This window comes from Drosophila takahashii, chromosome 2R (assembly GCF_030179915.1).
Source record: "Drosophila takahashii strain IR98-3 E-12201 chromosome 2R, DtakHiC1v2, whole genome shotgun sequence".
NCBI classification, from domain to species: domain Eukaryota; kingdom Metazoa; phylum Arthropoda; class Insecta; order Diptera; family Drosophilidae; genus Drosophila; species Drosophila takahashii.
Genome location: NC_091679.1, coordinates 225,070 through 237,345, shown reverse-complemented (window position 1 = coordinate 237,345; position 12,276 = coordinate 225,070). Strand labels below are relative to the sequence as shown.

The 12,276-nt window shown below is 38.2% G+C and overlaps 1 protein-coding gene across 8 annotated transcripts in view; it reads right to left on the bottom strand.

Moving 5' to 3' along the window:
• Positions 1-11,311, bottom strand: part of MFS17 (Major Facilitator Superfamily Transporter 17) — a 327,725-nt gene extending 316,414 nt beyond the window's left edge. For all 8 annotated transcript variants that reach the window (XR_011417823.1, XR_011417822.1, XM_070212619.1 and 5 more), the window contains exons 1-2: positions 11,210-11,311; positions 11,033-11,151 (exon numbers count right to left, since the gene is read on the bottom strand). The gene's annotated coding sequence lies outside the window, so the exon portion shown is untranslated. The remainder of the gene's footprint in view (positions 1-11,032; positions 11,152-11,209) is intronic.
• Positions 11,312-12,276: the final 965 nt, after the last annotated feature.

Genomic DNA, 12,276 nt, shown 5'->3' with positions numbered 1-12,276 from the left:
GATGTTGTTGTAGCCATGCCTACGGGAATTGTTGGAGTTTGTTGTTTTAATTGCGCAAGGTAACTGCTTTATTTAATAGAAAGGAGCGCTTAATGGATTCCCTATCAATTGCGTCGTTAACTTCATGCGACGAATCCGGGCTCCACGTGAGGTTGGAGCTGATTGATGAGCTTCAAGGAACATTTAAAAAGGTTCTCGGTGAGCTCGAAGAATTGGATTTCGAGGAAATCAAAAGTGATTTGAGTGAAAATTTCGATGACATTCTCGTACTTTTGACAGCTTCCTTCGCACTCAACTCTTGCTGACGGCATCACTCCTGGAGCTTTCGGCCTCCAGCAGCGTCAGCCTCGACATAGGGCAACATTACTGCCTCCACTTGAGCTTTCAAAATTCGCTGGATGTTATGCAAATTGGTCTGATTTTTATTTTATGTTTACAACTATCATAGATAGTCATCCTGATCTCACCAACGTAGAAAAGCTGCAGCATCTGCAGCTGCAACAACTACGATTGGAAACTATTCGCTCGCTGGAATTTTCGGATGGCAACTACGAAATTGCTTTGGATTTGCTGCAAAATAGATTTGATAACACAGGCCGACAAAATGTAACATGGGTCGGTGTCCAGGCCTGCCACCATTTTATTTCGATAAATTTGGCTTTTCTAAGCATAAGTTGCCACTACGCCTATAGACCATCAGCTCTGGTATTTGCGGTATCTTTAATTTAAGAAAATCACAAATTTTCTTCGTCTTTTGGGATATATCTTCAAGAGTGGTCAACCAATTTTGGTAATCTTTTCGGAATTAAATAGTTGCATGTCTCTTTTATACGGTCGTTTTGGAAAATTCAATCTAACTCAACCACAAGAGGAGGTGGGCGCATTCAAAATTTCAAAGTCACAGCAAAGTTTAAAAATCTTCATTTGTGAACAGCGTTTAAAAATTAAATAAAAATATTTTCTTCTACGATGCATTTTTGATCCAAAGACACCTTATGGCCTTAATTTTTAGGACACTCATCAGGTTTTTGTTTTTCTTCCTTCCTTCACAGTGACGATTCACAAACAGTGCCCGAACCTGTCACTATTTTACGTAACGCATAACTATTTTTGAGCACAAGTGACCCTTGCTTTAAAAATATTTATACATGGGCGTAAGTTAAAAGCTGCAGGGGGATTACACTTCAGGCATTTCAGCCCCCAAAGATTAGTAGGCTACGCTCATGTGCTTATATTCAAAGCAAAACTACTTAGATCGTTTAGAAATATGTTATTCAAAATTGTGACAGGTTTGGGCACTGTTTGTGAATCGTCACTGTGAAGATAGGAAGAAAAACAATTTTAAAAATTCCAAAACAATTCACAAAAACCTGATGGGTGTCCTAAAAATTAAGGACATAAGGTGTCTTTGGATCAAAAATGCATCGTAGAAGAAAATATTTGTATTTAATTTTTAAACGCTGTTCACATATGAAGATTTTTAAACTTTGCTGTGACTTTGAAATTTTGAATGCGCCCACCATCTCGCGTGGTTCAGTTAGATTTAATTTTCCAAAACGACCGTATAAAAGAGACGTGTAACTATTTAATTCCGAAAAGATTACCGAAATTGGTTGACCACTCTTGAAGATATATCCCAAAAGACGAAGAAAATTAGTGATTTTCTTAAATTAAAGATACCGCAAATACCAGAGCTGATGGACTATAGGCCTAGTGGCAACTTATGCTTAGAAAAGCCAAATTTTTCGAAATAAAATGGTGGCAGGCCTGGACATCGACCCATGTCACATTTTGTCGGCCTTTGTAATCGTCGTTTGGTTTTTCAGGCACACATTACTAAGATCCTGGGAATAAAGGCGGTGCAGAGTGGTTCCGTCTCGACACTTCGGGTGCTGTCGGATAAATTCAACGCTCAACACGACGTAACAAATTGCAGGATGCACATCGTCCAAATCCTGTTACAAAAATTGGATCCGGCAAGTCAAGCCAAGTTGGAAGAGCGTTTAGAGGACCCTGCCTTCGTCAACTTAATTCCTACATGGGAGTCAATTGAATCATTTCTGGAGCAGCGGTGCAGGACGTTGGAGACGATGGATTTTGCCATGGCAAACTATACGCCGGGCATTCAGGTGGGAAGTAAGAGAATACCCAATATGCATAGATCAGCATTTGTTGCCTCGAATTCTAACACTTGGATCTGTATATTCTGTAATGATGCGAGTCACTCCATTTCTTATTGCCATAATTTTGAAGCCCTGTCTCCTACGAATAGGCTTTAAGAAGTAAAACGGCTCGGTCTTTGCATAAATTGTCTTAATTAAATTGTCACCCTGGGAAACTGAACTTCCCTTTCTTCACAAGAAGGAGCACACCTTCAAGAAGCAATTCCTTCTGCCTCACCATCTAAACTGCCTTCCACCTCGACTGCTCTGGTTGCACAGGATTTTAGTAATGATATTGTGCTCTTAGCAACGGCAATCGTTTTATTAAAAAACCGCTCCGGAGTTTTCGTTCCCTGTCGAGTTCTACTCCAGTCTTGCTCCCAACTGCATCTAATAACGACCCGATTCACAAGCCAGCTTCAAGTTAAGAAGATAAAATCTTCAGCATCTGTAACTGGAATATGAGATTTCAGTTTTGTGACGGATGGTTAATATTACGGTTCAGTCCCGAACTTCCGAATAGTCAGTTAAATTTACCGCGGTGATTGCTCAGAACAATGTCGACATCGGCAATTGGAAAATACCTAAAAATATTCAGTTAGCGGACCCCAGGTTTTATACTCCCCAGCGGGTGGACCTTTTAATCGGAGCCAGCCTTTTTTACGAGATGTTATGCGTTGGCCAAATTAAGCTCCCACATGGATCGTCTCAAGAGTTACCCCTCGCTAGTAGGGAGAATAGTTTCGATCGGTAAGATGACCTTCTTCGACGATTTTGGGAAGTGGAAAGCTGCGCCGAGACAATCATACGCGCTACTAAGGAAGAATTGGACTGTGAAGCACATTTCGTAAGACATTTCGTTTGCCAGCTGGGGATTATTCTGTTCTGTTATTCTGTCTACCAGCAAGCTTATCGAAGATTCTTGTCCCTAGAGAGAAAGCTAAATCGTCAGCCAGCCTTGAAGGCTCAATATGGAGCATTCATCGATCTAGGACATCAGTGTCTGCCTCTGACAGCGGATTGTGCCTATACTTCTTGCTTCATCATTGCGTCATAAAGAAAGATAGCTCTAGCACAAAGCTCCGCGTAGTTTTTGATGGAACGGCGACCAGTTCCTCAGGGTATTATCTCAACGATGTTCTTATGGCAGGCCATGCAATTCAACATAAGCTGTTCCAGATTCTTCTTCGGTTTCGTTTACATCCGGTAGCAATCACAGAAGACATTTGCAAAATGTACCGTTGTGTTAGCGTTTAGACTGAGGACAGCTATTTGCAATGCATTTTGTGGAGGGATTTCGGTTGAAAATAATTTCTGTGACACCCCCGATAGGTATCGTTTCTGTCCTGTCTGCAATAGCGCGATTTTACGATCCCCTCGGGTTGGTTGGACCGGTGATCACAAAATCGAAAATTTTCCTTCAACAACTGTGCAAGTTATCTTGAGATAAAAGCCTCCCGGAGTCACAGAATACGGAATGGAGTGCTATATGCACGAGTTTTTGGGCAGATTAGGAATGCGTCATTTCCTCGGCTGGTTCTTTATCCAAACTCTGAGATTGAGATTCATGGATTTTGTGATGCCACCATAGGCATATGGTGTCTACATCGCTTGCAAGGCCGATATCAATTGCTTTGCTCAAAGTCAAGTGCCTAAGCTGGAACTTTGTGGGGCTGAACTCCTGGCTAGGCTCATTGCAGAAGTGGCTGGGACTAAGGTAAAGAGGTTCAGATACAAAAAAAATTTTTTGCAAGCTCCTTGTAAGGCTTCATTTTTTTTTAACATTGCTGGAATAAGAATAATTATAATAATTTGAAAACATCGATGGTCCAAAAAAACATCGATGTTTCCATCGATGTTTCTGCACCTCTACTAAGGCATTTGCGGAAAAGTTATACTGCTGGAACGACTCTGCTGTTGCGCTTTTATGGATCCGAGACGAGCCCTTCAGGTTCAACATTTTTGTAGCGAACCGAGTAGCTGCCATTCAAGAGCTATCTGAGTTAGTAGAGTGGCGATATGTTCCAAATTCTTTAAATCTAGCTGACATTCTCTCCCGAGTTGCTTTTCAAGCTGAGCTTAACGAGTCTCCTTTGTGGGCACATGGACCAAAATTCCTTTGTGGCCCCAAAGCTGACTGGCCGGCCCCAATCATTGCTGAAAGGCCAACGCTTGAGGTTCGCCGAAAGATTCTACTAGTAAAATCTCCATACGAAGACATAGTGGATAGTTCAAAATTTGCCAATACCTTTGCTGCCCTTTAAAGTTTTCGGATACGTCTACAAGTTTAGTAATCGCATCCGTCGCCCTACGCTCACGGTGTCTGATCTTCAAGGCGGTACTCGGCGTTGCTTTGTCTGGTCCAGCGCTCACATTTATGGGACGACATCAAATCGTTGCAGTCTAAGGGATTGGTGCACCCATCCAGCTCGATCGCATCTCTTTCGCCATTCGTTGATCAATTTGGGCTTCTTAGATTGGGTGGCCGGCTAAAGAATTCTTCGCTGGATTTTAATGGGCGCCATCCAATTATCTTACCACGGAGTCATTCGGTCACTGCTGCCATTATTACTCACATTCACGAAAGCAATCTGCACACTATTGATGCTATCGAATGAAGCCTCGACTAGTGGAGCATATGATGATGGATCTTCCAAAGGAACGACTCGATGGATCTCATGCATCCGAAGACACCGGCATTGACTTTTGCGGACCTTTTCTCTACAAGTCAATGCTACCTTTGTGTCTTCATTTGTTTCGCCACAAAAGCTATTCATATGGAGTTGACTAAGGATCTCTATACAGTGTAATTTTTAAAGGTTGTTTTTTTTAGAGGTATACAACTTTAAGTTGGCATCACTGTTCAAGATGGCGACCGATTTAACAGCTGTCAAGTGATTTATTCTCAGTTTGGTTTGGCAATTCATCATGAATAGACTCACGCCTGAACATCGCTTGCAAATAGTGCAATTTTATTTCGAAAGTAATGGTTCAGTGCGTTGTTCGTTGTTTCCGATTTTATGAATTTTGTTTAGCGATGAAGCGCACTTCTGGTTGAATGGCTAAGTCAACAAACAAAACTGCCGCATTTGGAGTGAAGCTAATCCTCAAGTGTATGTCGAAACACCGTTACATCCAGAAAAACTGACTGTTTGGCTTTATGGGCTTTAAAAACGATGATGGCCAGAACGTTACAGTCAATGGTGATCGGTATAGAGCCATTCCTGAATTGAACAGCCATGATGTCCAGGAGCTCTGGTTCCAACAAGACGGCGCAACATGTCACACAGCTCGTGCCACAATCGATTTTTTGAAAGACACGTTTGGTGACCGCCTATTAAAGTAAATTGTTAAGTAAATTGGCCTCCAAGATCTTGTGATTTAACACCGCTGGACTACTTTCTGTGGGGCTATGTAAAGTCACAACATTCGCCGTGTTATTGCCGCAAATGTTGGGAAAAGTCATGTCCAGATTGGACAACATCCGAGCCAGCCGTGGCGGTCATATGCCAGAAATCATATATAAAATGTAATGCCACAAGATTATCTTTCGAATAAAAAAAATTCATGTCAATCGAATAATCCATCGTTGTTTTATTGCAACTTAAAGTTAATACCTCTAAAAAAAACAACCCTTACATGGTCATAAACGATTTATATGCACTAGAAGAAAGCCACGGCAGATTTGGTCTGATAATGCAACAAACTTCGTCGGCGCTCGCAATGAATTGCTCGAACTAAGGCGCCTATTCCTCAGCAATGATCATCAGGACTTTTGCCTGGCGGAGGCTATTGATTGGTGTTTCATTCCTCCTAGGTCGCCACACTTTGGCGGTCTTTGGAAGGCGGCTGTGAAGATCGCTAAGCATCATTTTTACCGCGTTGTTGGCACAGCTGTTTTAGCCTTTGAGAAGTTGCGGACCCTGGTGTGTCACATTTCGGCGGTTGTTAATTCTCGACCCCGCTGATCTGGATCTGGTCATCTTTCGTCGAGCCAGTCTTAACTTTAATCGCTTGGATGGATGGCAACGCGTGGCCTACTTGCAGCAGATCTTTTGGTCCCGATGGAAGGAAGAATACTTAACATTTCTGCAGCAGCGCTCCAAGTGGCTCACCCCAAAACCGGGCCTGGTTGTCAATGACTGAGTTCTGGTCAAGGACGAAAACTTGCCTCCTTGAAGTGGCCCCTCGCCAGAGTGATTGAGCTGCTGTTCGGTGGAGATGGCGTTGCTTGAGTTGCCGTTCTGAAGACAGCGTCAGGAGTGACAATGCGAGCAGTAAACAAGCTATGTCTGCTGCCTCTTAAGGATGATGTTGAAAACCAGGCTTCCAACGGGGGGAGTAAGTCGGATCACGCAGCCGCTGCGGCGAATTATAATTAATTAACTTGTAAACCCGTACTCCTGTATTAATTGCATCGCGAAAGGCATCTCTCTCTATCTACCTCTCTCATTTGTTCTATACTTGCATTTTTGGGCCCAGCATTCGGCTGGCTGACCCTTCGTAAACCCAGTATGAATTCTGATCTCGGCATAAAACGCATTCTCGTCTCGCCTGCTTTAATAAATTGTTAAACCAACCCAAATTTTCTTATTTTCGTTTGCATTAACTAATAAAAAAAGCTTATTAGTTCAACATTATGTAACAACTAAAAGAAGGCATTATATTCTGGATCAGGATCACTAGCCGAATCGATCTAGTCATGTCCGACTGTCTGTCTGTCTGTCTGTCCGTCTGTCCGGATGAACGCAGAGGTCTCGGAAACTATAAAAGCTAGAAAGTTGGGATTACCCACACCTTTCTTGGGCTTCCTACGCAGCCCAAGTTTGTTTCAGCCGAGCGCCAGATATTATTCCAGATATTTTATAGCCTATTCAAAATGTTGTTCTTAAGTTGTCAAAAATCAAAACGGCTTCTTCCGTTACAAAGTTACAATGAATTTTCTTAAATTAGTTTATTTATTCATATGGGAGCCTTAAGATATAGTGAACCGATCCGGCTTTCTTTGACATATGTGCTACCTGCAATAGAAAGAAGATTTTTGGAAAAGTTTCATTGCGATAGCTTTAAAACTGGAAGTTTAGTTCGCATAGAAATGGACAGACGGACATGGCTAGGTGGGCTCGGCTATTGGTGCTGATCAATAATATATATACTTTTTGTGGTCGGAAACGTCTCCTTTACTGCGTTGCAAACTTCTGACTGAAATTATAATACCCTCTGCGAGGGTATGAAATTTCCTTTTTATGGGCATAAACTCTCGTTTTAAGGAAAGGTACAATTATAAATTACACTTCTTATGCCCAAATAGAATTCCGGCTTTTTTCATTTTTGAAAAAAAAACGTTACGGCTGTAAAAACACCACCCACAGCCACCCACCAAAGACCTCCCCACTATGGTCAACTCCCTAAAAATGTTCAGAAAATTTTTTTTTATTAATGGAAAACATATTTTGATATTGTTTGGCGACCTTTTTGATGTAATCAAACAATTTGTTTGGCTGGGTCAAGGTCTGGGTGCTTTATTGTTTGCTTTCTTTTCCCAATATATTTCGATCTCCGGAGGAGATCTTCAGGGGAATGCTTTCAAATTAAAGCGTACGACGTCCGATCTGTCCGCCGTGGAGTTGTAAACTAATATTTATTTAGAAAACAAATATAAAATGGAATACGATAGTTATTAAAGAAAAATTGTTATTATCCTCCACCTTAAGTCTATGAAAAAAAAGCCAGAAAGCTAAACAAATTTTTTTAGGGGGCAAAAATGGGCAAAAGGTAAGGATAACACTTATTTTAATATTATCAAATAAAAACACCTCTTAACGAAGTAAAAAACTAGTGGTGATCGCACCTTCAACATACAAAAGTTCTGATATCAACACTTTTGACGAAAAATTATTACACTCGTCATTAAATATTTTGTTTCTTGCTAACTTTTAAACGTGAGTTTTTACAATAATGTGTTATATACCAAAACTTAAGGAATATCAAGGGCTATATAGTTTAAAGTTTTCAAGAAAATCGTTAGAGCCGTTTTTGAAAAAAAAATAAAAAAGTTTAAAATAAAGTTTTTAAAAGTTTTATATCGAGCTGTTTAACACCACTATAACTTTTGAACGGAGCGTCGGAATTTATCATATGACCCCTCGACCGGTATTTTCAATAGGAAAACAACTAAAACATTGCAAAGGGGCATTTATCCCCACCGGCCCCAACAGCTCCAAATTTCGAAATTTTCACCTTTCGATTGGTGCATCACTCATTGTGATCGGACCATCACAGCAGATTTTCAATTCTGCGGCTATATATAGTAGTCGCCTTCGCACACTCTCCTGGTGCGCTTCGTCACTACATGGACTCCCGTCTATAGTGATTTATTAATTTTAGGATGTTGTATAATGGAACGGTTTAAAACAATTTTAACGATTCCTTGACCCTAAAATACAGTTTGGATACGCACATACTAATTATAACGTTATAACGTTATAACGTCGTTATAACGCTAAAACAGATACAAATTATTAAAAATGCCGCGTATATCATCGACCTCCCAGGAACAACGCCGCAAAGCCGCAAAAAATCGTAGTAGATTCCAATTAGAGCCCTGCATGGGTATACAAAATGGGTTATTTGGGTACCCAAACGAAATTTCAGGTCAAGTAGGTCAGGCTTTCTTTTAAAAATGTACCTACCCAACCCGACCCCAAAATTTTCGGGTCGTTTGGGTTTGGGTAAAATTTTACCCATTTACCCAAATACCCAAACCCAAACGACCCAAGTCAAATGGGTTTCAAGTAGATCAGTTCAGGTTTAAGGTTACCCAAAGAAAAAAAATTGATTTTTAAAAAAGACGATGATGACAATTTTCACAGCTCATCGACCCGTCGCGATAAAAACCATCGTTTGCCCACCTCTTAAAACTAAAAAATATTGACTGCCCACCTCTTAAAATTTAATTTAAAAATGTTTTTAAACCGATTACCAGCTCAGAGAGGCTGGGTCGGGTAAAATTAAAATTTCGAATTTTTAATATGGGAATCGTTTGTCCACGCTTGACCACCTTTTAGTTTTTTTTGTCCACGTCCAGTTTCAAAAATATGGGATTTCGAAAATTTTCGAAAATCAAAAGGTTGAATTTTTCAAATTTTTTTGTATGGAATTGTTTGTCTATCGTTTGTCCACGATTGTCCACCCTTTAGAATTTTGAAAAAGTCAAAACTTTAGAAAATACAATGTGCATAAAGTTAGCAATGCAACTTTTGAAAATGCAATTTTTTTCTATCGACAATTGCCGTTATTTTTCCGTAAATTATTCGTGAAAGAACAAAATTTGCCGCTCAATTATTTTTAAAATTATGAGATGTTCTGCTAAGTTGATATCAACTAAAGTGCAAAATTTCCAAAATCTTTTTTAATAGGAATTGGCAGTTATTTATCCGTAAATGATTCGCGAAAGAAAAAATGTAGTTGCTCTTGTTTTAACATTTTTTTTTTTTAAAAACATAATTGTTCTGAATTATTTGAAAAATTCAACCTTTTGATTTTCGAAAATTTTTGAAATCCCATATTTTTGAAACTGGACGTGGACAAAAAAAACTAAAAGGTGGTCAAGCGTGGACAAACGATTCCCATATTAAAAATTCGAAATTTTAATTTTACCCGACCCAGCCTCTCTGAGCTGGTAATCGGTTTAAAAACATTTTTAAATTAAATTTTAAGAGGTGGGCAGTCAATATTTTTTAGTTTTAAGAGGTGGGCAAACGATGGTTTTTATATAAAATTAGTTTTAAGGGGTGGGCAGTGAATATTTTTTAGTTTTAAGAGGTGGGCAAACGATAATTTTTATAAAAATGTATTTTTAAAGGGTGGGCAGTCAATATTTTTTAGTTTTAAGAGGTGGGCAAACGTTTTTTTCCAAAAATATTCAGTTTTATAGGGTGGGCAAACGATTTTTTCTTAAGGAAAAACTTATAATTAAGATAACTTTTGAAGTATAAATTTTTTTAAAATTCTAAAAGGTGGGCAAACAAAAAATCGAATTCCAAAAATTTGTAACTTTCGAAAATTTTTGAAATTTTATATCTTGAAAACTGGACGTGGGCAAACAAAAATTAATTGGTGGGCAAACATGGGCAAAAGATGAGCAAACGATTCCGCTATTCAAATTTCAAAAATTTCATTTTTGTCAACCCAGCTTCTTTCAGCTCAGAAACAAACCTTATTTTATTTATGTATATACATATTTTTAATTTAAAGGAAAAACATGCATAAACAAAAATATAACCGAATATTAAGGCAACATTAATATTTGGTTTCAAATTTTTTTTTACTAGAAATCACAAAGTTTGCTAACTTCTTTTTGACTTTAATTTGCCCATTATTTTTTTAGGTTGGTAAAACTGGTCCAGATTATGCAAAAACAAATTCCGAAGATTGCCAAAATATTTTACAAAAAGGAAAAACCGAATATATAAGTTGCCTTAATATACGGTTTTTTTCATGTTTTATGCATGTTTCTCCTTTAAATTAAAAAAAAAGTATATTTATGTATTAATAACATAATAATAATAGTAATAAAATAAGCTTTATTTCTGCATTATTTAATAGTTTGTTTCATTTGTTTTAAACCTTTTATTTACAATTGAAGTTGGTAAGCAAAACCAAATATGTATTAATGTAATTCACTGTATGTACATTGTACATATGTACATACATATGTATGCATGTACCCTTTTACTCTATGTGCAACGCGTATAATGAAATAATAACAAGAATATATTAGTACGGGCGGAATTCTTATAAACAAATACTTAAGTTCTGTGGCTCCCCTAAAACTTCGATCTATTAACACATGTATATTACAATGTTACCTTTTATTACTTCAAACTTCTTGTATTGTGTTCAAATGTTAGTCTGCATAAGTGGCTTGACTGTAAAGGTAGTTATACAAAAGTACTTCTAAAATTGGTAATATTCAAAATACCATTTCCTGTTAAATAAAAGAATCCGAAATAACAAATTTTGTACATGTATGCAATCATATTTACTTGTAACTTATAACATATGTTTATGTGAATATTGACTATTTCAGCTGCGCTATCGTGGCACTTTTACAAAGTCAAATACGTCAAAATAGCGTTACTAACATAAGGTACAAATTGGAATGAAATGGACTCATTGTATTTAAATGGATTCGTCCAAAATGGAATAGTGAAATGTGGAATACAAGAGCTGAATCACTGTGGGTGGCAATCCACGTAGTGACGAAGCGCACCAGGAGAGTGTACGGAGGCGACTCTACATATACACGACAAAATGAAAATCTGCTGTGATGATTCCATCGCGATGGAAACGTTGCAACGTTTGCAACGCAATTGAATACCCTAATTAAATTTAGATTTACTTGCGTATATTTTAAAACAATGTATTACTATTTTGTCATTAATTTTTGTTTCCTATCTATAGCTGCTATATAATATAGCCCTCCCAATTTTGGTGTTTAAAATTTAACTCGAAATTTTTAAATGTTTAAGAAAATCTATATCTATCAGGGGTGTCACAGAAATCTCTTCCAACCGAAGACGGTTGGATTTTGCATTGATGCACGTAAGAACTTTAACGGATTTCGGTTGGAAATAATTTCTGTGACACCCCCGTATATCTCAATCTATAGGCATTTTTCCACTATGCGGCTTTTTCGGTATTTTTGTGTATTTTCGATTGGCAACGCGATAGGCGGACGTGAGGTGTTTCCATTGGCAAACGCGTCTGAAAACAGCTGTTTTGATATTAGGGGGATTCCCTAAACTGTTGAATTGCTGAATTGTTGAAAATTCAACAAAAAATTTCAGCAATTAAGGGAACGACCCAAAATGGTTCCTGTTGAATTTTTAAACAGCTGTTATTTGTTGAAAAGTTTCACGGAACTTAAAGCATGTAAAATTTGATTTAATATTGCTAGTTACTGTCTAAAAGTGTTACCGAGGTAAAAAGAACCACAAATATGCTTTTTAAGTTGATTTTAAAATAAATAATGCGTACTGGTGATACTAAAATGTTACAGAGTTGCCACGACTTTTAAAAAAAGGTGACAACTCTGGCTTTTCAGCAATTC